Genomic DNA, 20280 nt, shown 5'->3' on the forward strand with positions numbered 1-20280 from the left:
CAGACACATGTTCACACCCCCCCACACACTTTACAAGTCACATGCTCACACACTCACATGGCTCGCACGCTCACACATGTGCACACATTCACACACGCCCACACACTCACACCCACAATACTCTCTTACACACACACACAGCCTCATACAAGCTCCCAGAACCTCCCTGCTTAGGACTCTGCCATGGCTAAGCTGGGCCTTCCTGGAGTTGGCTCTGTAGGGGGCATATAAATGGGCCCCCTGGGGTCAAGCACCCATTGCTAGGAGAATGAGAACAGACAGGAAGCGGTTGGGCCCTGAGATGGAAGCACAGGGGACGAGAAGCCTGCCCGACTTTCTGGTTAAACTCCAGCTCCGCTGTTCTATGTCTGCAGGAACCGAGGTATTTGCTTTATTTCTCCAAGCCTCAATTTTCTTATTTGGAAAATGGGGATTAGGTTATGCATTTCACAGAGTTGTGCTAAAACTAGAAAATGCATTTGAAAGATACAGTCTGGCAGACAAGAGGCATTCATTATTATTTATTCAAAAATTTAATTGCATTTACATTTAAAAATAAGTAGCAGTTACATGATTTAAAATTCAAAAGGCAGAAAAGGGTATACAGTGATGTTTCCCTTCTACCCTGTCCCCAAACCACCTGGCCTCTTTTCCCCCAACCAGTGTTACCAGATTCTTATGTTTCTTTCCAGAAAGATTTTAATGTAATGAGTAACTATGTATGCATATGTTACTGTTCTTCCTTTTTTCCACAAATGGTATGTACTCTACACACTGTTCTGTGCCTTACTCTTCTTACTCAACAATATATCTTGGAGGGGGACCTGGGTGCCTCGGTCATTTGACCGTCTGACTCTTGATTTCAGCTCAGGTCATGATCTCAGCGTTGTGGGATCGAGCCCCATGTCTGGCTCTGTGCTCAACAAGGAGTCTGCTTGGATAGTTTCTCCCTCTGTCCCTTCCCCCACTCACTCACTCTGTTTCTCTCTCTCTCTCAAATAAACACATAAATTAATCTTAAAAAAAAAAAAACAACCATCCAATCTATCCTGGAGAATGTTTAGTGTCAGTACATAAAGGGCTTCTTCACTGTTTTACGGCTGCCCTGAATTCCACCATATGGAGGTACCATCGTGTATTTAACCACTTCTCAATGGATGAGACATTTAGGAGGTTTCCAGTCCTGCTATTTCAAACAAAGTTGCAGCAAAAAAATCTTGTATAGACATCATTTCCCACAGGTCTGAGGCTATCCATTAATACTGTAAATACCCTCAAACGGACACCAAAAAGCCGCTTTTCCTGGCACGTGGGTCATTCCTCCTGTTACATAGGCAACTTCTGGGCTACAAGAAGTCTGATGAGCAGCCCTCCATGCGTGCCCTAGAGCAACCCAAAAGACCCTTGCTTTGGCTAAAGAGGCAATCCTTTCCTTTCCATTTTCTGCACTTCTATTGGATTCAATCCACAGGTAGTGAGCTAACACTGCCTGGAGGTGGAAGGACGGTGAAAAAGAAGTGCTATTATCTGCTGAGGAGCAGGGCATTTGCAAACCAAAGAGCATAGTGCTGGTGCATTCGCCTGTGGCGTCAGCCAGCATGTACCCACTGGACACACCACCTGCTATGCACTGTGCTGGGGATGATGAGACGTGTGCAGACAAGACAGGGCAGGCCCTGCCCTCAGGGAGCCTGCGGTGTATGGTGGAGACAGATACAAAGCAAATAATTCTCACCCCAGCTGTGAAGGAAAAGTAGGGAGTGGAAAGAGCATTCCTCAGTTTGGGCCAACCCCAGAATTCTGAGACAGGCAGGGCACCCCTTGACTTCTTTCCGGAAGCCCCTTCAGGTTTTCCCTGGAACCACCCCAGCGCCTCCACCTTCTTCCCTGGTTATCTTTCTATCTGTCCCCTCCTTTCCCTCCCTGGCTCTGGGCAGGTGGAGGCCTTGGCCTGGGTTGGAAGGTGCCTCAGGCTTCTCCACGGCTGCCTGAGGTCGGCCTCCCAGGCCTGGCAGAATGGCCTGGGTCACTGGTGAGAGTGGGGGCTATAAAGTGAAGAGAGCTCAGCTGTCACCCACTCCAGTTTCCAGGGAGGGCTGGCTCAGGCTGCAGCAGCTGCTTGGGGCTGTCCTTATCGGGGCCAAAGCAGGCTCGTCTTCCTGACACACAGGAAAAGTGGCTATCTGATAAAGTGGATTGCACCGAGGGGTCAGCCATTAATGTGGTAGCCCTCCCAGAAATATTTGCATGGTAGATGACACCAGGTGAGGACTTTGCTTCTTGCAAAGGAGGGAATTGCTAATTATACAGGCCATGCAGCCTGGCTGGTGAGAAGATTTTATTTGGGTGGATCACAGGGGACCTTCCCATATTGGCAGCAGTTTACCTCCTTTAGGATGGTATACTCCATAATCTCTGCCCTGATTTCATTGTTGTTTAACTGGGAGGAATCTGTAAAAATGAAACATTTGCTTAGGTGTGGGAGTCCCTCATCTTCAGAGCCCTCATCTGCACCCAACACCTTCCTAACCAGCTCTTCTCCACGCCTTTTAAAAGGTTCTCTCCATCGTGACACTGGACCCATGCAGTGGGAAGCATAGCCTGGCCACACGGAGAGAACCACACCCACAAAGTCACAATTCTGTAAGCACAGAGGGTTACTGTTCAACTTCTAGTATCAATCTACTGGGAAAGAGAAAGATGCTATGAGATGCCATCAACTATAACGATATAAATGTAGAAATACAGCTGGTAGAAGTCGGGGGTGGAGGGGACATCTCCGTGGGAAGAGAGATAAGGAGCTCCTTTAATTGAGCAAGGGGAGTGTTGAACATGGATGGACTCAATCAGAAACCCAATGAGCTTTAAGCGCATTGTTTACAGTTACAAAGATAACCAATAGAAGAACCGACAATTGTAATGACTAAACCCAGGAGGATTGGGAAAGGAGGTGGGGGTTGGGTTAGGACCTAAATCCTCCTGTTTCTCAGGCAGGAGTCACAGCTGAAGTTGATAGATAAAAGTTTTGCAGCAAAGGGGCAGCTGGGTGGCTCAGATGGTTAAGCGTCTGCCTTTGGCTCAGGTCACGATCCCAGGGTCCTAGGATCGAGTCCCGCATCGGGCTCCCTGCTAGGCGGGGAGCCTGCTTCTCCCTCTGCCTCTTCCTCTCTCTCTCTCTCTCTCTCTGACTCTCAAAAATAAATGAATAAAACATTTAAAAAAAAAGTTTTGCAGCAAACTGCTTAGTGTTAGGTTGATGACCATCTAAAAGCAGAAAAGTCTAAAACTGGCTGTCTCAGGAAAGGAGGGCCGGAGTGGGGCAGGGATATGTTGCTTTTCTCTACAATCCCTATTAGGTCACGTTTCGATTATGGGCAGGCTTTACTTTCACAAAACTTAACAAGAAAAGCCTTCTCAATTTTCCGTATTTTCCCTAACGGGCATGTAGGACAATGATAATGTGTGGTAAGACAATACATGAAAAGCTTAATTCGTTTTTTAATTATTTATTTCAAAATTTGTAATTGTGTGAAAAACACATGACTGAAATTTACCATCTCAACCACAGTGTTGTGTACAGTCCAGCAGTGTTCACCATATTCACGTTGTCGTGCAACAACTCTCTAGAACTAATGCTATGCCCATCGAACAACAACTCTCCAGTTCTCCTGCCCCACAGCCCCTGGCAACCACCATGCTTACTTTCTGTTTTTATGAATTTACTACTTTAGATACCTCATATAAGTGGAATCATGCAATATTTGTCTCATTTCACTTAGCATAATGTCCCCAAGGTCCATCCATGTTGTAGTGTGTAACATGATTTCCTTCTTTTTTATGGTCGAATAATATTCCATTGTGTATGTAGACCACATTTTCTTTATCCATTTTTCTATGGATGAACATTTGAGTTACTTCCACCTCTTGGGTATTGCAAATAATGTTTCAATGAATGTGCACACAAGCTTAATTTATTTTTTAAAAAGGACACCCCAGGGGCGCTTGGGTGGCTTAGTCGGTTAAGCTGCTGCCTTCGGCTCAGGCCGTGGTCCTGGGATCAAGCCCCGCATTGGGCTCCTTGCTCAGCGGGGAGCCTGCTTCTCCCTCTCTCTCTGCCTGGCTCTGCCTATCTGTGCTCTCTCTCTATGTCTCTGTCAGATAAATAAATAAAATCTTTAAAAAATAAATAAATAAATGAAAAGGACACCCCAAATAGATGTGGAAGCCCCGAATTTGTTTAAGTCCCTCCTGGGCCAGAGCAAGCCTAGGGGCTTCCTGCCTTCCCTCTCCTGACAGCTGGGAAGTTGGTCGAGGCCTGAGCTCTTGGGATGGTCTACAAGTTGGAAGAAGTAGTGAGGTAAAGCCATGGAATAGCATGGAAAATGCACAGAAAGGCACCAACTTGGCAGAGGCCCGGCACATTGTCCGCTCTGCCATCCGCCCGCCTCTGCTGGGTCTCTTGCGGCCCTGCTGAATCCACCCAGGGCCCTGGCCTGGCTTCCAGGAGCTGTGTGCCCCTGCAATCTGAGTTCAGTGGGAAGACAAGTCTCCACCTGATTAACCGGCTGCCTTTCCCACAAGCTCACTGTCCTCTTTTGGTCTTGGGCCCGTGCCTCGGTTCTCCTGTGCGGGGCTGGTTTAGGTCTCTCCGGGGTTGGTCAGGACTGCTTTACCTAGTCCCTGACTATCCTGATAGCGCAGATTCCTTTCTAGGCTGGAGGCTGTGGGTGGGGCCGTGTCACCCCGCAGGCTCCTTGGATGGTTTCCCACTGTGCTAGGTGACAGATTGTTCTTGGACAGGAAATTATTTAAGTTCAGCTTTTCCTCTGATGATCTAGGAGGCATTCAGTCAACACATGTGGAACTGAGATCCCTTAGGGATCTGGCCATTTATGGGGTCCTTAGGCATAGCGTGAGATACTTTCCATAGTAAGGGAAGAGTAGTGGGATACGGGGTCTCCCATATCAATGGGGGGAGGGTGTTCCCTATGGGGCTATTGCGAGGTGTGGAAGTTATTTCCTTCCTCACTGGACTGTGGCTTTGGAGCCACCTGGTAGCCTCAGATGACCTTTTGTGAGGTTCTTTTCAGAGGCAGTGGCTCTCAGAGGGAGAGGCTGGGGGACAGTTGCCAGAGTTCAGGCAACTGATGTCTGTGTCTAGGAAGGAGGTTGACACCAGGGGTCTTCTTCATTTCCCAATTCTGCACCACCTGCCTTGCCTGACGTAGATCATTGATTGGGATGTTCCATTCCAATTTATCCTGCCTTTTTCCCTTCCAAGCCCCAGAGGTGCATGGAGGAAGGATGTTCTCTAAGACTTAGTATCTAATACATAGCCACTAGCCACATGTGGCTACTGAAATTTAAATTCATTTCAATTAAATAAAATTAAAAATTCAGTCTCTCAGTTGCACTAGCCACACTGTAAGCGCTCGGTAGCCATATGTGGCTCCCATAAGGGACACTGCAGATATAGAACATTTGCATCAACACAGAAAGGTCTTTTGGCCAGCACTGCCCTAAGCCTCCTCTCTCTTTTTCCCTCTATGATTCTGATCTGGAGTGTTGATAGCTGCTGGCCCCTGACACTGGGGCCCCCAGAGCAGGCTGCCTACTGAGAATTCAAGAGCAGAGGATGAGCAGGCTGGAAATGCCTTCAGTCTCCACTTAATATTGAGTCCAGGGCAGCCTGAGGCTCTGAAATCTTGCTCTTCCTGAGTAGGACACCTACTGGGTCCTTGCTCTTCCTAATATGACACCTACAGTCCTGAAATCACCACCCAAGCCCTTTAAGGGAGTGCTGGCCTGCAGCGAGGATTCTGTTCTGCTCACCACCTAATCCCTTTCATGAATTTTCCACAGTGTAAAGGTATACCAGCCTAACCCGGTCTTCTAAGCTAGATCCTGCTCCTAAAGACACCTATATCCCTTTGGATGTTTATCCAGTTACTAACCCTGCCGCAGTGTCCTGTGATAGGTAGCTGTTGTCCCTACGCAAGCCCTCCTGGCAATTAACCATTTGTTTCCCTATGGAAAGAGTCTGGCTATTAGGGTTGGGAGGAAGGGGGCACATGTGTCTCTGGGAGTCCATAACAGGGAATGGGGTTTTTCAGAATAATGCAACACAGCCTTGCCTTCTTCCCCAGGTCAGCCCCATATTGTCCTTTTAGTCTTTTGGGTCTACCCCACAGCACAGGTATCTCCCCACATGACAGCTAACTTTGGGACCCTAGCAGTGAACCTATTTTGCCTCCTTTGTCAGGGATGCCAACAAGGGACTATGGAGAGGGAGTAGGAGGGAAACTTCTACTCTTTCCATTGGTGTTGATAAGTTCAGAGAATATGAATCTCAGGTGACTGACAGCCATTTTCCCCTGCCTCATTGTGAGAGCCAGCCTATAAGGTGGTTCTGAGTGGAGTAGAAAAAGGGAGAGAAAACAGAGCCCTGAGATAGTATTAGATCGCCTAGAGGCAGCTGTGCCTTACCACTCTTGCAAACTAATGTACCTCCATAGCTGGATTTTCCAGTTCTAAAGGACAAAGCCCTTTCTGCTTAAGTTAGTTTTGTGTTGAGTCTCTGTCACTTGCAACCCAAAGAATTCTAACTAATACAGAGTCATTAGATCTGAATATTTGGAAGGAGGAAGCCCCTACTTGATGATCAAGTTCAGGTCTTTGCCAAGACCCCTGAAAAGAATGACTAGACTGGAATACCGGTGAACCAGAGATAGCTCACATGTATACCAACACCACACACAGACCAATCTTGACCAGAGGTTTGCCTTCCCAGCACTGTCTTCTGTTCCTCATATTTCCTCTCCTCTTCAGTTCCCCCAAATCTGCTCTGTCTCTCAAGACTCTGGTCAGAGGCTGCCACCTCCAAGAAGTCTTTCCTGACCACTCTAGCCTCTAGCCTACAGTAAGCTCTCTGCCTTCTGGCTTTTAGTACCGATTAGAATTATTAAAAAATTGTAAACTGTCTTATACCATGTCTGCTTTCATTGTCTAGAATGGCACTTTAAATATTTTTATATGTTTATACATGTTTATAGTTTGTTATATGTTTAGAGTTTGTCACCCTCTCCCACTTGGCTGAGGTCAGAGATGGAGTCTGACGCTTTTATGTCCTTGACAGGAGCCAGCATAATGACTGGCACATAATAGAACCACGGTGAATGTCTGTGGATGAGAAACTTGTGGAAACAAGTGTGAGAGCTATAGGAGTCAGAACAGCTTGTCCTCAGTGGGAAATAAGTACTCCACTTAAATGCCCAGGAGGGTGCGGGGTGGGTTGCATTCCCCTAGTAAGATGTGTGGTCTACCAAAAAGTTCTTTCTCATGTCAGGGAGTGAGGATGGAGGGAGAGAAGGAGCCCGGGAAGGAAATGGAGAGGAAGTGAGAATGTAGATCTTTGCTTGATGGCTGAACCTCCCAGGGAAGGGTCCCTAGGTCACTAGAAATGACTCTGGGCCTCAGACTTCTCTCAACTTCTCTGTCCTGGGAGAGGAGAGCAGACCCGGAGGGTGGGTGCAGGTGGGGAAAGGCACAGTGGGCATCAACTCCTCTCTGGAATTGCCTTTAGAACTGGCTCAGGGGCCACATGGGAGAAACTAGGGTCCTCACTCCACTGTCACTTCTCATTCTGGATCCATTTTAATGCAGCTAGAGATTACATTTTCCACCTGACTTGGGTTTGAATGGGATTTGGCTATTTCCCAAACATCCTACCCCAACATTTGAAGCCCAGGATTTGCCAATATTAAAGCCATTATAATCATTTGAAGGATGATGCTCACCCACCCTGGGGAGGGCAATCCACTTTACTCAGCTGACCCATTCAAATGCTAGTCTCTTCTGGAAACACTCTCAGAGACACACCCAGAAATAACATTTAATCAGATGTCTGGGCATCATATGATCCAGTCAAGTTGACATATAACACTAACTACACAAACCCTAACCTTTACTAAGCATTTACTATTTCCCAGTCATGTGCTAAATACTTTACTGATATTATTTCACCCTTAGAGAGAGATGTATGAAAACAACCTAAGGAAACAATAGTTACCTTAGGTGACTTCTAGTCTATTCCAGTTGTAAGATTCTTTGACTTGATTTGGCATTAGAGAAACTAGGATGTTGAGGTGGTGCTTGGGAATCTAACACTAAGAAGCAGAAGTACAAATAGCATTATAAGCCACCTCCTTCCGTGGACTAGGAACTATGTGTTCCTTACAAGTATTTTCTCACTAATTCCTGGAAAACACCCTGTGAGATAGGTATCACTACTCACCCCCTTTTCAGATGAGGAAACCGAGGCCCTGTGGGGTTAATGGCTTGATTAAACAGCAAGCGTTCAGGTCTGTTGACTCCAAAGCTTGTGCTCTTAACCACCCTGCTTGCAGAGGGACTGCCAAGCCCTCCATGTCTGGTCTGGATGCCTGAGAAGTCACCCTTCCTTGAGGCCGTGTGGGGGAGCAGGGGGGCGGGGGTGAGCTGGGGGAGAGAGAGGGCAGAGGAGTGTTGTCATAGGAACGGCAAGTTCCACTGGGAGGGCGGCTGGCAGGCAGGGCAGCTGCTGGGGCTGGCGCAGGTTCTGGAGACAGTTCTGCAGGAGTCTCTCAGCCCAGCAGGAAGCCGACTGCCCACTCCCTCCAGCAGCACTTGGTCAACTTCAGCTTTGCTCCTGTCTGTCCAGGGGCAGGCAGGACGGGATGTTCTCGGAGTTCCAGCGGCCTGACGACTCCGAGGGAACAGGTGGCAGAGCCATGATTAGGGCCCCAGAGACTCTGCTTGCCAGGCAGACGTCCTGCCTTACCTTTTATGGCCGGCTTGCCCGAGACGTCACAACTCCTTAGAGATTTTTGCATTTTTCCCCTTCTCATCCTCTTTATGACCCTGGACCACATTCCTCCTTCTCTCTCCATCACTTGATTTGCCAGCCCCTTGAACAAGTCTGTAACTCCCTCGTGAACCGAGGAGGCTTTCCAGTCAGTCGTGAGGCAATTCGCAGCAGTTTGGGCAGAACAGGGAGGGGACGTTTCTTTTCTTGGGTTTAATTTACTTAAGTTGCTCCCCTCTGCTGGAGTCTAGTGGCTCCTAGGGAATGCGGTGGGGTATTTTGCTGGCAGGCTGCCAGTTAAGAGTATGCCTTCAGGCTGCAGAGGGGCCTGGGAACATGTCTTGGGTCTGCCGTTAAGAGCTACACAACCTGGAACATGTGACTTGACCTCTCTGAGCCTTGATGTTCTCATCTGGAAAATGGGAGAGAACTATTACTTGCCTCCAAGGACTGTCGGGAGGAGGGAGTGAGAATACTCGTGGAGCACTTAGCACTGCTCCTGGCACAGTGCTATCCCCATACTCTTCCTCGCAGCCTGAGCACAACCACAGGCCTGAGATGAGTGTATTCAGATTATGGAGTCAAGGGTTATGAAGCCAGACTTGTCTCCCTAGTCAAGCTTGGAGGTGAAGAGAAAAGAGAGCTTGTAGCTGAATGATCAGTTTGGGATTCCTTAAGGTGAGAGAATCCAAGATTTTTAGGATGCGAAGAAACCCTGGCAATCCTCTTTAAGACTGAGAAGAATGCAGTTACGTAGCAGGAGAGTGAAGAAGAGAGTGGGCCAGGGTGACTGCCGCAAAGCACCACCTGTGAGGGGAGGGGAGGTTTCCATGGGATAGGACTGTGGGGCTCCATGCGCTCACTACCCTGGTGGAGGAACTGTTACTCCTTCTACCCCTGGGTCAGGTCCTCTTTTCTCCTGGAGGAGATGCTGGTGACTTAGGAAAGTAGATGGACTGGGTCCCAGTTGCCCTAATCTAGTTATTACCGACTCCTGTTTCCTATAGGGTCTGGCACAGAAACCAAAGAAAGAGTATGCCAGGGCGCCTGGGTGGCTCAGTCGGTTAAGCGTCTGCCTTCGGCTCAGGTCATGATCCCAGGGTCCTGGGATCGAGTCCCGCGTCGGGCTCCCTGCTCAGCAGGGAGCCTGCTTCTCCCTCTCCCTCTGTTGTTCTCTAATAAATAAAATCTTAAAAAAAAAAAGACTCTTTCTCCCTTCCCCCTGCCCCTCCCCCCAAATAAATAAATCAATGTTTAAAACATAAAATAAAATGTAAAAAAAGAAAGAAAGAAAGAGTAGGCCAAACTGGGCCCCACTGGTTTCTTGGAACAACTGTTCTGTACTCTTTGAGCAGAATACTCTCAGGGAAGCCAGGGCAGAATCTACCTATTATAGGCCCCTGTCTAGGAGGAAAACATCAACAACAAAAATTACAGTTGGGAGGAACTGCTTCCGTCTGCAAGTAACTGGGCAATTACCTCCTAATTAAGCTCTTATTAATTTGTTTTCCGAGTGTTACAGGATAGTACTTGGTAGGTGCACCCCGCCCTACTTGTCACCAAGGTGTGGAAGATTAGGCATTTCACATGAATCAAGGTAGAACCCTTTCATCTGATTAAATATAAGAGCCTGATTTGTTCCAACATCATGAGGTCTTAAAAGCCATACCCTTTCATCTTTGGAGCACTGGGTTTTGCAGGGTTTCTATTTTGAGTCCTTAGTTTCAGGGGAGGAAGAGGAAGCACCAGGAGGGGAAAAGACAAAAGGCAGAATTCAGACCACTGTTTTTCCAAGTGTGGTCTATGGGTCTCCCTTGCATCTGAATCATTTACTGTTAAAATGCAGATTCCTGGGGTTGGTTTCAATTGTGAGTCAGAAGCTTCCCAGGTGCTGCTTATGAATACCGAGGTCTGAAAATCTCCAATGGCAGCAGAAAGTCTTATGGGATATTAACAACATAGATAAAGAAGTACACAGACAACTCAACACCATTTCAGCTAATAGTTTCTGAACCCCCCCCCAGAAAATCTTTCACTTTAGCATTAAGCTGGGGAAAACTTGACTATTCCACATTTATACTTTGTCTATCTCCAGGCAGTGCTGTAAATAGAAAAACGTCTGGCCGAAAGGCCAGAAGTCCAAGAAAGGACAGTCAATGTATTAACCAACCCCTAGACCATTAAAGGCTGATGTCTTAGTGCCAATTCTCTGGCCTCAGGTGTTGGAAATGCGGACTTACAGCCCCTTTATCTGCCGATAACGAAGGTGACCGTAAGTGGATCTCCGAAAATGGTTCACACGTGGCTCCCAGGGTCTTAAAAACCACAAGTGATTGGCAAATGTTTCTATTGCAGACACAAACTCAAACAAACAGCTCATTTCCTTCAAGAGCTCCTCACAGCAGTGGCTGGGAGCCTGAAAGTAGTAAGGAGGGGGGGGAAGTCTTCCTCTTCCTTCCCCCATACCTTCTTCCCCTTTCTTTTCTTTTTTTTTTTAAGATCTCATTTATTGGGGTGCCTCTGCCTGTCTCTGTCTCTCATCTTTTTTTTTTTTTTTTAAGATTTTATTTACTTATTTGCCAGAGAGAGAGCGAGCACAAGCAGGGGGAGTGGCAGGCAGAGGGAGAAGCAGGCTTCCTGCTGAGCAGGGAGTCAGACGCGGGACTCGATCCCAGGACCCTGGGATCATGGCCTGAGCCTAAGGCAGACGCTTTACCGACTGAGCCAACCAGGCATCCCCCTTCATCCCCTTTCTGATGTCAGATTTTTTTTCTGACACTACGGAGTTTAGACTGGGGGAAAGAAGCAATTGATAAAGAACTTCAGGAAGGGGATTCCCATTCTCCCCACCCTCCCAATCCCCAGGCCTTTGCTCTCTCAGAATTACAGACCTTCCATTTCATTCATTTCAGGAAGCCCGGAGCCACAAGACTCTGAATCATAGTCTTGTAAGGCACGGTGTTAGGCTGAACTTCATTCAGTGTGTTCTGGGGAAATGCAGAGCTGGGGCCTGCCCACCAAAGATTCTGAAAGGATTCTGATAATAGCCTGGTAATTCTGAACAGTTAAAAAAAAATAAATTAACAGCTTTATTGAGATATATTGCACAAGGGGCGCCTGGGTGGCTCAGTTGTTAAGCGTCTCCCTTCGGCTCAGGTCATGATCCCAGGGTCCTGGGATCGAGTCCGGCATCAGGCTCCCTGCTCAGCGGGAAGCCTGCTTCTCCCTCTTCCACTCCCCCTGCTTGCGTTCCCTCTCTCGCTGTCTCTGTCAAATAAATAAATAAATAAATAAACAAACAAACAAATAAAATCTTAAAAAAAAGATTGCACATATCACACAGTTCACCCATTTTAAAATATACAATTCAATGTGTGTGTATGTATTTGTTTTGTATAATCACTCTTTGTTGCAGGGTTGCAGGGTCCTTGTCTCACGGAGTCGAAGAATGAATCTCGTGGACACAAAAGGGTGAGGTGCAGTGAAGTGAAAGTTTATTAAGAGAAGGTGAGAACAGGAAGGAAAGAAAAAACTCTCCAGAGAGGGGTCCCGAGCGGGTTGCCACTGAGGTCTTTTATGGTCGGTCTTTTATAGAAGACTGACCAGGGAACTGAAATCCTGACGTCACCACTGATAGCACCGTGATGACTTCTCCTTCGAATATCTCATCTCTGATGTTTAAGGCAAACGAGGTGGTCTGGTTCTGTTCCCTATCTCTGGTTTCCTTACGTGTCAGCATTTCTGGGATTTTTGGTGAGCCTGATCACACAGCGCCCTACCTATCTCTCCCTACCCGGCCCCTCCTGTCCCTTACTCATTTTTAGCATTTACAGCACTCCTAAAAGAAACCCCGAACCCATGAGCAGTCACTCCCTATCTCCTCCAACTTCCCTCCACGCCCACCCCAGCTCTAAGACAGCCACAAATAGACTTTCTGTCTGTATAGATTTGCTTATTCTGGACAATTCATATGTCTGGAATTATACAGATGTGGTCTTTGGTGGCTGACTTCTTTCACTTAGCACAATGATTTCAAAGTTCATCTATGTTGTAGCATCAACCAGTACCTCATTCCTTTTTATGACTGAATATTCCATTGTAGAGATACACATTTTGTTTATCCATCATTAACTGATGGACATTTGGGTTGTGCCTACCTTCTGGTTATTATGAATAATGATGCTATGAACATTCGTGTACAAGGTTTTGTGTGGACAGATGTTTTCAATTCTCTTGTATGTACATATATATATATATACACACACATACGTACGTACATACCTGGGAATGGAATTGCTGAGTCATATGTTCACTCGGTTTAATCTTTTATGTATGAGAGTTCTAATTTCTCCATAACCTCATTAATTATTATACATTTTTGATTTTAGCCATCCTAATGGGTATACAGTGCAATTTCATTAATAAAAGTATTTTTTTTGGAGAGAAAAGGAGGGGCAGAGGGAGAGAGAGAGAAGGAGAGAGAAAACCTTAAACAGGCTTAACCGACTGAGGCTCCCAGGCACCCCTCATTTAAAAACTTTTTTTAACTTGGGCGCCTGGGTGGCTCAGTCGTTAAGCGTCTGCCTTCGGCTCAGGTCATGATCCCAGGGTCCTGGGATCGAGCCCCGCATCAGGGTCCCTGCTCTCTGGGAAGCCTGCTTCTCCCTCTCCCACTCCCCCTGCTTGTGTTCCTGCTCTCGCTGTGTGTCTCTCTGTCAAATAAATAAGTAAAATCTTAAAAAAAATTTTTTTTTAAACTTTTTTTTTTTAAGTAGGCTCCACACCCAACAATGGGGCTTGAAATCATGACCCCAGAGATCAAGAGTCACATGCTCCACCAGCTAAGCTAGCCAGGTGCCCCTCATTGTTGTTGTCGTTTGATTTGCATTTCTGTGGTGGCTAAGGTTGTTGAGCGTCTTTTCATGTACTTATTGGCCATCTGTATATCTTTGGAGAAATGTCTATTTAGATTTTTTTGCCCATTTTTAAACTGGGTTGCTTTTTTATTTGGGTTATTTGCTTGTAGGGATTCTTTACATATTCTAGATAAAATCTCATCAGATTTATGATTTGCAACAATTTTCTCTTGGGTTTTTTTTTTTACTTTCTTGATGCCCCTTGGGGCATAAGAGTTTTAGATTTTGATGACGTTTAGTTTATTCTCTTGTTGCTTGTGGTGCACACTTTGAGAAACATTACTAAAATGCAACTCGAAACTCTGGAAGTTTTGAGACCTCAAAGCTTGGGTGGGTTTTTTAGGTCACCTTGGAGGACTCCCTCCCCAACCCCAGCAAGCCCGGGTTCCTTCTCAGGGCTGGAAGCACAGAGCCTTAGGACCTTCTCAGTCTTTACATCCCCTCCCTCTCCTGAGGTCTACCACAATAGAGCAGCTGAAATGACAGTTTGGAAATGTCCCTTATTGTAAAAACTCCATGGTCTTTGTCTCTGGGATTTGAAATTTTGATGCCGATGTTGGCAGCCAAGAGTTAGGAAGGAGAAGGGGAAGGGCTGGGAGAAGAAACCCTTCCACTGATTTCCATAGTTGAGTCATTTCAATTCTCTCTGCTGTCCTGGTTTTCTCACCCATAAAATGGGGGAGAATACCTCCATCTGCCTATCTTAGTGGGGATACTGTGAAGATGCATTAATCTGTATTTGTTAAAACACTTTGAGATCTTGGATTAAAGGCATTACTGGAGCACAAGGTATTATTATAATAATAAATGATTTAATAGGGAGAGTGCAGCCACTAAAGCAAGGATCCCCGAAGGGGCAGGAAGGAGAGAGGCTCTGATCGCTGAAGTCTGGGCCCAGACACAGGTTTTTATCTTTAGAGGTGAGATATGATTTCTCACAAACTGTTTGGGTTATTTCATCTGAATTCAGCATTGCTTTATAGAGTGCTTCCTATATGACTCTGCCATAAGGAAAGATTACAATCTTTTTAGGAAATAGGTTATGTACATTAAAACAATTAAGCAATGCAAGGCATTATAACGAAGTGCTGAATTGAATATAACAGGTGTCAAAAAGAAAGCAGAATAGATGGTGATGAAGATCAGCTTTGCCCAGGTCTATCACACACTAACTGCGTGACCTTGCCTCCGTCTCTTCCGTGACCGTAACTGTACAAAGGGCTTAGAATAATGGTTAGCACATAGTAAGCACTCAAATGTTGGACTTCTCTGGAATCTTGTCAGGGTCTGCTTTTGCTGGTTATGTAATCTTGGTCAAGTTGCTAGGTACCTTCTGATCCTCTCTTATCTGTAAAATGGGAATAAGGATACTGACTAGCTCACAAGGTTAACTGTGAGGATGGAGGGAGATAATGTAAATGGCATAGCACTGGGCCCTACAAATGGTAAGCATCCACTAAATGAGTTATTATTACTGTAATTGACACTATTTCCTGCCCGAGGAGTGAGCGGTGCACTCAGTAATGGCTTAGTTAAATCAAGGGCCTTCTTTGGAACCTGGAATTTGAGATGGACAGAACGGGATAGGATTCAGGTGATCAGAAGAAAGCAGGCTCAAAGAAAGGCGGAAGTATGAAGAAGGACAACACCCCCCCACCCCCCCCCTGGAACACAGGAAGGGACTTGGGGCTTTTCACTTTTCTCTTCAGTGGGGGGCCTGGCTGGCTATAGCTGGTGGAGCCGCGGCGGTTTACCCCCAAACTCCTTCCGCAATCTCGGCTTTCACCTTCCCAGGAGGCGAACGTAGGGCTCGGCAAGGTTGGAGCCTACCCTCCCTCCCCGAGGAATGTGGGTCCCGCTTCCGGGGCCGATGAGGCCCCGCGCTTACCTCTTCCCCGGCAGTCGGCAGCCAGGAGCCCCGCTGTCTCCACCCCACCCTCTGCCTGGATCCTGTTTCAAAGTCACCTGAAAGCCATTTCCTTCCGCGCCCGTCCCCCCCCCCCACACCGCCCCATGTAAATCACCTGGAGTTTGCATTTGCCTGGAGCAGGTTTTTTTTTTTAAGCGTGTTTTCTTTTTAACAAGAACTCTATTTGCCATTTACTATACACACTTGTCTACACAGAACCCAGTGATTCGGTATCAGTGTTCCATTCCTCCTCCCTAGGAACTGGTGATAATGCCTAACCAGTGGGATCTCTTCTGGGGCCCTACCCTGGGCTTCTCTACTGCCTTGTGCGGGGACAGCATCTTTTTTCCATCTTTATTGATGAAATTATTTTGCGTTTTAAAACTTAACGATCTTGCACAAAATCCAGCCTGTCCTTATTCAGTGTTCGTGACCCCCTTCCAGGTGTGTACCTTCCCATGCGCATAGGATTACATACAGACATAAAAAGAAGAGACAGGTTCTGTCTTCGTTTTACAAAAACGTGGTTCTCTATTACACAGGTTTCTGCATCTTGCTTTATCTCCCTAGCAGTCTTTTGGTGGGCTCCCGCCGAGTTACCCGTTTCTTCATCTCTTCAGCTTCCTCGAGGCTTGGATTTACATTTGTAAAGGATCACAGGGGCCGAGTTGCGGTGAGATATTCATGTAAGTGCCTTTCTGACTCAGAAAAGCCAAGATGACCTGCTCTGGTAGGATCGAGACCCCCAAAGCCGATCCCAACTAATGTCTTCCTAGAACGCCCCCTTTCCTATCCGCACAATGGGAGGTGTCTGGCTGTGACACCGGGGTGACCCCCACCACGTGCGTCTTTGTATCTGCGAGCACCTAGGCGGCGGGGGAGCGGCTCACGCGGGACGGTCACCGGCGGGGCAGCGCGCTCGCCCCACCTGCGGGCGTTAATCATTAGTGGCGCACGATCCCCTTCACCCCGGGCCCCGGCTCGCCGCGACGCGAAGGTTCTCCGGGTCCCCGCGGAGCCGCCAATTGCTGGATTCCAGCGGCCGGCCTGAGTCTCCACCCACTGGAAAAATTCCTGCCCCGCCCCTCCCTCTCTCCTCCCTCCCGCGGCAGCTCCGGCTCCGCTCGCCCGGCCCCGACTTCCTGCCGGGCGCTGGGAAGGCGCGCGCGGGCTGGGGTCCCCGGGGGCCGCGTCAGCAGCTGGCCGCGTCCCGGGCCGCCGAGGGGCTGGGCAGTGGGCGGGAGCGGCCCGCAGCCTCAGCGCCTGCCGAGAGCGACTTTCAAACTCGCGCCTGCGTCGCGGCCGCACCTGGCCAGCCTCGCGCGCGGAGCGTGCCGGACCCGGCGGGGCGGCGACCGCGCGGTGAGTGGCCCTCGCTTCTCCCCTCTCCCTCGGCCAGTGGCAGCGCCCAGAGCCCCTCCGCGGCCCCCACCCTCCCGGGCCCTCGCCCCAGCCCCCCGCGGGGTGAGGCCTCGGGGCGGCTGAGGAGGGCCCGGGGCTGTGTTGGCGCCTTCCGGGGCGAGCCCCCCGGCAGAGGACCGGAGCGCGGTAGGCTCGTGCACGGAGTCCTTTTCTGTCCTGTAGTCTCCACCCCGGAAACAAAAAGAGCGAGCGCTCCAGGTGGCTCCGGGAAGCTCCGTTTGAAAGCCGGGAAGCCCGCGAGGCTGCGCCCGCCCGCTCCGCCTGCGCGCTCGGGCGCCCGAGGGCTGGCCCTTGCCTCGAACTGTGGGACTCGGGCCGAGTGGACCCTTCTGGGGAGGGACCTCAGCCTCTGGTCCCGGGAGCCCAAGGGGCGCCAGCGGCGTGTTCCGGGTTGGTGCACATGGTGCTCATTCTTGGGAATCTCAGCTCTTGTCCTGGAAGGGTTAGAGTGGGTGCCAGAAAGGCGATGTCGGGAGCCGAAGGCATAGAGACCACTGCCTGCCACTGTCGGCCTCGACCTCGCCCACTCCTGAAATCCGTCTGGTTACTTTTCTCCCCATTCTCAGCCCTTTGGTTTGGAAAGCTAGGATGAGACCTGGAAATTTCAAGACATTTTAGGGTAGCTACTTTTACTCTTTGGAGCTGCTTTTGAAAACAAAGAACGGAGTGGGAAATGTAATGGTAGGAGGCTGGAGAGGTGTGGCCTGGGGGGGGGCGGTGTTAGTGGCCGTGGTAAGAGTTTCTTCCTCCAGGTCACTTGCTAAACTGTTGGCAGATGAAGGAAGCTGTCTTCTCTGGAGCCCCTGTGGAGGCGACTCAGACTGCGTTCTCCTATATGGAACCCTAGACTAGGGGTTCTTAGAGTCTCCCCAGCCCTGCCTCTTCATGCAGCCTAATCACATCAACCTTAAGAAATAATAAGTAGGGAGAGTAATGACAGCCCAGGAGGGCTTCCCTTCTGAGCACGTCGCCTGCTTCCTTTTAGGAGAGTGCCTTTCCAACACCTCCCTTGATGGACTGGGAGTGGAATCCTGATTGCCTTAAGCTGGGAATGACTTCATTCCAACCGTCCCCAGCAGAAAACCTAGAGAGTAAGAACCAAAGGAAGGTGTACCTTTGTCATTCACCTCTTCCAGTGATCCCCGGGTGCCTCATCTCTTCCTTCTAAGCCTGCTGTTAATGCTCCTGCTGCTTCTGCTGAACCTGTTCTCTTCCCCCAAGGGCTGGGCAACCCCCTGGCTCCCTGGTATCTTGCTCTGGGGATAGGGCAGGGAGTCAGCATGGGGTAAACCAAGTCCTAGAAGCAGAGGGAGTGGTTTAAGGGTTGTTTTGGGGGCTTTTCCACTTTTATTAGATGTGGCCTTTTATGAGATATGGCCTGTCAGGAAGAGTGGAAAGAGCACGGGCCTGGGGAGTCCAGCACAGGATTTTGCTTGAATTTTAATCCTGGCCCTACTGCATACCATTAAAGATTGGTAGCATCGCTAGTTCTGGAAGGCACCTCTGATTAGCCTATCTACACAGGAAGGAAGCAGATCCCAGAGATGTGAGATGATTTGAGCCTGGTCCCTGTTGGCCAAACAGGGACTAGAACTCAGATTTCCTGCTCTGGCTAATCCGTGTTTTCTCCAACATGACCTGGGTGAATCACATATCTTTCAGACTCCGTTTCCACCTGAGTAAAGCAAGGTACTTGCCTTCTCCTCCTTATAGAGGTTGTGGTAGGGATCAAATGAAGCCAGATACGTGGAAAGTGCTCCATAAACTCTTATACAAAATAAAGGGCTCACTGTGGCTAGGAGAGGCTCTCGAGAGCTTTAAAGTTTACTGGATATGTCCCACGTGTGCCACAGGAGATGGTAAATACGAGGATCCTGTGGTGGAAGTTTACATCTGTGGCCTGTGATATCTCAGCTCCAGAGTAAACATTTGGCTTACCAAATCCACAGCTAACCCAGGGTCACTGTGTTTACACCGGAGGAGGCCAAAGGCTATGGCCTGAGGGATGACCAGGGCTGGAGGGGAAAAGGGACTGTGTTCCAGATGTGTGGCTTGCCCCTTCACCTCCACCCCCTCTCAGAACCTTGTGAAGCCTCTGGCTCCAAGCCTGGAGGGGTTGCCACAAGCCCAGGCTGGGGCGCTGACTTTGGAGGGTTAATTGAGGAGCCATCTAGTTATTCTCTGTTGTGTTGGGGGTTGAGGGGATTCTGGGCTTTGGGAGCGTGTTGCCTTTGCAGCTGCACTGAGGCCCTTCTTCAGCTCCTCATTTGCCTCCCTCCCCACTACCCCAGGCTGCCGCTCTGGCCCTGGTCTCTGCTCTGGTCTGACTCTCTGGCCAGCTGTTTGTCCATAGGCCTTTGTTCCAAAGCTGCCTGCCCACCCTCCCCAGCAGAAGCCCTCAGGCTGGAGCCTTGGCAGCTGGAAGTCACTACTGTGCAGGAAGGCTCTAGTGGAATCCACAGGGGACCTGGCAGACCCTCATTTCCTCCTCTTGGGCTCCTCTTAGGGCTCCTAACTTGCTCCTGGCCATTCTTTTCTCATCTCCTTCTTCCCCTGAATGGATGGATCGTCCTTTTTTTTCTTCCTACAATTATGCTTCTTAGTTCTATTTTTAAGTATTCATTCAACATTTATTTAGTGCCTACCGTATATGACTGTAGATGCAGTGAACAAAGTATACAAATATTGACCTGGAACTGACTTGTAGTGGGGGAAGCTGACAGACAGCAAGATAGAAAGTGAAATAGAAAGCATATCAGTTTAAAAAAAAAAAGAAAGAAACGTCAGTGATAAGTAGAAACATGTGATAGGCAAGGAGGTGGTGGATGTGCATTGCCATGGAGGGGGTGAGATGGCATTTTAGATGGGGTGGCCTGGGAAGCCTCCTGAGCGAGGGATGTTGGAGATAATGCCTCAGGGAAGAATTTCCCTTCATCTCTTACCGCCTTTGCTTGACTCCCAGTTGGAGCAACCCACTGCGGGATTGAGGGGCAGGGTTTGGAATTGGATGCACCTGGGTTCGGATCCCAGCTTTCCAGCTTGCTAGCCCCTTGGTGCTGAACTCCTCTGAGCCTGTTTCTCACCTGTAAGATGGAGTTAGTCATCATACCTACCACGTACAGTATCTTGTGAGAATGAACAATGAGAATGTGTGTTAAATGCTCAGCAAAGCCCACAGAGGTGTTCAATAA

General features: G+C 48.7%; 1 protein-coding gene across 2 annotated transcripts in view; it reads left to right on the forward strand.

Moving 5' to 3' along the window:
• The first annotated feature begins 16788 nt into the window (after nucleotides 1-16788).
• PLEKHG3 (pleckstrin homology and RhoGEF domain containing G3) overlaps nucleotides 16789-20280 on the forward strand; it is a 41339-nt gene continuing 37847 nt past the window's right edge. For both annotated transcript variants that reach the window (XM_073895358.1, XM_073895356.1), the window contains exon 1: nucleotides 16789-17029. The gene's annotated coding sequence lies outside the window, so the exon portion shown is untranslated. The remainder of the gene's footprint in view (nucleotides 17030-20280) is intronic.

This window comes from Callorhinus ursinus, unplaced genomic scaffold, assembly GCF_003265705.2.
Source record: "Callorhinus ursinus isolate GAN/ISIS: 27379988/994484 unplaced genomic scaffold, GSC_fseal_2.0 scaffold8, whole genome shotgun sequence".
Lineage (NCBI taxonomy): Eukaryota > Metazoa > Chordata > Mammalia > Carnivora > Otariidae > Callorhinus > Callorhinus ursinus.